Source organism: Thalia democratica, chromosome 2 (assembly GCF_965202585.1).
Source record: "Thalia democratica chromosome 2, ktThaDemo2.hap1.1, whole genome shotgun sequence".
Classification (NCBI taxonomy): domain Eukaryota; kingdom Metazoa; phylum Chordata; class Thaliacea; order Salpida; family Salpidae; genus Thalia; species Thalia democratica.
Genome location: NC_139166.1, coordinates 24,179,754 through 24,184,533, shown reverse-complemented (window position 1 = coordinate 24,184,533; position 4,780 = coordinate 24,179,754).

The following is a 4,780-nucleotide window of genomic DNA, read 5'->3' as shown; positions in this document are numbered from 1 at the left end:
TTGTGTTGAGGGCATAAAAAACTAAAGAAATTAAAAAGATTAATGAGAAGGAAATTGTTGGAGATATTTATCAGAAAAAAGTTGGAAACAAAAAAAAAAAAAGTTAAACTAGAGAGAAAGGGTAATGATATAGCAACCTGGGCGAATGAAATCGTACTGAAAAAAAAGGCAATGACATCATGGAAAAGTCATGACCTGATAAATATAAATTTAGATATTAACAGTTTTAATAACTTGTTCCATTTTTGTTTCGTTGTACCTTTCTTTTCAAATAACAAGATTATTTTCGTTCTTTCAAGTAAAATTATTTTTATCTTTGCAAGCTTTTGAGAATGGACTTTGAACGTTTGGATTATAATACTATAAAACAAACACACAAAAATCGAGCTTTTTATTTTTGTGTTATATTATATCCTAGAAAAATGTCAGTTTGTATAAGTCAACAAAATTAAAACGAACTGATATTTGACATAGATTAGTATTACTTTCTTAAAGCAATGTAAATTTAGTCTTCAGAAATTTTTTTACACAAAAGCACATCATACATGCACATATTTTAATTTAATTTATTTCTTTTTAAATTTTCAGTATAAACAGTTGGTTACTAAAATATAACACTTTTTAGTGGTTCTAAAATAACGAAACAACATATAAAGCTCTGACACAGACTGTTTGTATATTTTTTTATAAACTAAAAACTATTTTTTTAAGAAGAAAAAAAAAACTTAACAGTGAGCATATAATTTTAACATGAAAATATACTTTTTATGATTTAGACCTGTTTACAGTTTCTTAAAGTATTCAAAAAAACTTTTTTGTCGATAATAAATTAGTAAAAAACATATTGGTACATCTACCAAGAATACTCAATATAGCTTGTGTTAACTTTTATTACGAATAATTTTAAAATACATGTAAATAATAGACCTGTAGCTTCGTTTTTTTTTATAATGCAGTTAAAAAGATTACTTAGATTTTGGAGGAACACTTTATGGTGATATTTAACAAAAACAAAAAGTTGCTCAAAATTTTTTGGTTCAAGGACCTGGATACACAAAAAGACCTCTCGGTCATCGAGTTACATACCCAACTTAATCAAAATTATAATGAGCTACAAACGAAAAAAACAGAAACTTTATAGTAAACATATTAACTCTAAAAAGAAAACTCTATGAAAAATTAAGCTATTAAACTTTACAACATTAGATATTTCTCTAAAAAAATATCAAAAAAAATAAAATAACTTTTATAGACACATATATCTAACATTATGTACACATAAAATTTATATTGAACTCTACGTCAAAAGGTAAAGTTTCTATCAGAAATTTTTCTAATTTTAAAATTTATCAATAATTTTAGCAAATAATTTAACCTTTTATATGAGTTAAAAAAATGAAAAAAAAGTAAATAAATAAATAAATTTAAAGTTTTTTTTAAGTATGTTTAAGAATTTAGACTCTACTATCAACTTATTAAATAATAAGCAAAAACAAATTAAAGCTATTACATAAAAAAACAATAAATTTATAAAATAAAGCTGCAATATTTTAAAAGAAAGTAAAATAAAGCAGGGTTCATGAAAAAAAAACTTTTGCTTAAACTAGATAAAAAGTATAAACAAATATATCTTTTTAACTAAAACTATCAATTTTTACACTCTTAAATAAATGTCTATTTTATATAATTCTCTGATGTAATCTTTATTTTAATACTAAATACTTAACTTATAATTTTATCTAATGTCATAAAACATTTAATTTTTCAAATTTAGAAACATACAAAGCCACAAAGAAGCATAGATTTTATAAGTTTATTTTACAAAGTAATGCATTTATTATTTTATAAACTGAAGTAGTATAAAATAATTTTGAAAAAAAAAAAAATTTAAATGAACATATTTAATATAATCAGTTGTTTGAAAAATTAACTAACATAAACTTTGGAGAGACAGTTTTAGTTTATTAATTTTGATAATAACTTTTCTTATCACAAAAATGTACTCATCTTAATTATTTGAGCTAAAAGTCTGAAAATTTTAGAATACTACTTGCATAGTTTAAAATTTGTTATGATACAGTTCAAAACAAACGATTTTTTTGTAACTAAAATTTAAAATGTCTAGTGTTAGTTCTAGTACGAATATTTTTTCTTATTCTGAAACTTCGTTTTTAGAAATTAAGAAACAAAAACAGCACTTTATCGATATTTTCATAAAAGAAAACTGATTTATTTTGACGCTTATCAATTCTGGTGTTATCTGCAAGCAACCCAACATTTGAAACTTATTTATTACACTCAACTTCTTTTTCAGAAATTCAGAGTTTTTTAGTATACAAGTTGACAAAACCGACACTTTATCATGGTTGCCACAGATCAAGCTGAGAATTTTTTTTTGACTTTTTACCAATATTTTCCTGACTTTTATCAATCAAACTCTTAATTTAAACTTATTCTATAATACATAACCTAACACTTAAATAAAGCTTCAATCTAATTTTAATACAGGTTAAAATAACAGTTTTTTTACTGAATTCAATCATCAAACTTCAATTACATCAATTGAACCGTATGTGTATGATTGATGTATTTGCAATAAACAGCTCTATCAGAAAAATACTTGTATTATTACCTTATAAACACAGCTTGTCTGAAAAAATAAACATTTTTTTAGCATTTCCTAGCGTAAATGTATCTAAATAAACTAAACGACATATAAGGAACTTTTACAATTAAAACCTTAAATTAATAACAAACTTTCACAACTAAAACCTTAAAACAATAACTTTTGTGTATACATCACAGTTTCAATATGGAAGTGTCTTTGCTACAGATCATCAATACTAAAAAGCTTACAAAATCTGCTTGTTCAAGTAGGGTACTTGTTCAATATGTAAATAGAAAAATATTGCAATTTTATAAAGGATATTTTACTAATTTATACCAGATGAAGGCATTGGAATTTAAATAATTTTGTAAATTTCTAGGAAAATTTTTCCGACTTTAAAGGTTTTTAAATTAATTTTACCATTTGAAGGCTTTGGAAAATAAAGAATTTTGTAAATTTAAACTAACAAAACCTAACTTTTTAAAAAATTTATCAAAATTTCCTGACTTTTTTTCTAAACACCCGATTTTTTCCTGACTTTTGTCATTTTTTTAAGTTTTTCCTGACCATGTGGCAATCCTGCTTTATCAATATTTTCATAAAAGAAAACTGATTTATTTTGACGCTTATCATCTCGTGTTATCTGCAAACAAGCCAACATATACAAACTTATTTATTACTCACACACTAAAAACTCAAAATATTTAATAACAGTGGATATTTAGAATATCTTTATAAAAAAAATAATAATTTTAAAAAGACTTACAAACTCTTTTTACTAAAATATATTCAGTCAAGTTTTCTCTCTACTTTTAGTTTAATGCTACTATGAAAAACCTACCAAGTTTTCTATAATTTTATTTTGTACCCTCATATCTCAATAATTAATTCAAAAAACAATAAGTTATAATTTAGAGTTTAATTAAAGATACACTAAATACAGTCAGCCTGTAAATAAGCTTGCTTAAACCACCCCTATAGATTCAGATTAACCAAGTTGAATTTAATTGTTTAGTCTTATTTTGTTGTACTTGACGCTGTTTTTGATTTCAATATATCAGGGTTCTTACACAAAATTTTGTAATTTAGAATTACATTCTTCGTTTAAGACTGATATTTTACTAATGCTTTGTTAGTCGGCGTTCAGTTTAGCCAGTTGAAACGACGTAGCCTATTAGATTAGTTGTAACTGCATATCCTATTATGATAGAACTTTCTAGAACATTTATTTTCAACTTCTAATTAATTTTTTAATGGTTTATAAAAAAATATGGTTTTTTGGAACTTTAACTACTACGTAACAGCTACAGACATTAAAACATTTTATTTTTATTTTAAGAGCTTACTTGTTCTGAAATTTTTGATAAATTTAACTACATCAAGAACACTCACCCTATAGAAATATCTCTCACAGTTAAATATACTTAACTTTGCAAATAACTCATGAACGCGTCCAATTGTAAAGTACATTATTATCTTTTTTTTTTAATTTTTAGTCATTTGAACACACAAAAACTGTCATTCAGTAAAATAAAAACTTTAAGAAGCAAATGCTTGTTTATAAAGAAATTCACAATTTTATTACCAACTAATAAATTTACAATATTTTTATGAAACTTTAAAGTTTTGAACTGACATTGAAAATTTTCAAGCAACTGAAGTGACATTTTGCCAATTTTTCCAAAAAAAGAAAAAGATTTAGCATGACACGTATGAACCTTGTTTGAAGTATAAAATACTTAATTTAAACAAAATTTTTTATATGACGTTATTCTTAAAATATTCAAAACAAAAAACCAATAATCGTAATCTTACAAGTTTTTGAATCGTGCTAATATAGTTTTCGATGATGAAGAAAACTATCAATTCAATTAGTTCGTCTCAAAATAGCCCTCTTAGCTTTATGTTTTCTTAATAATAACTGTATGGTTGAACAAGTAAAACTTTTACTTGCAGAAACTTTTTTTTTAATATTTAAACACTTGCACTGTCTTAACCTAGTGGCAACTTGTCTTATTTTTTTACTTAATAACTCAATTTACGTAGTTGAACTAAGCTTGAACAAAGTTTCACACTTGTTTAGGCCACTGACTATATTTAACTTTAAACAGGTGTTCAACTTAGTGTAGAAAAAAAATGTTAAAGCTATAAAAGTATTATAACTTTAGTGTC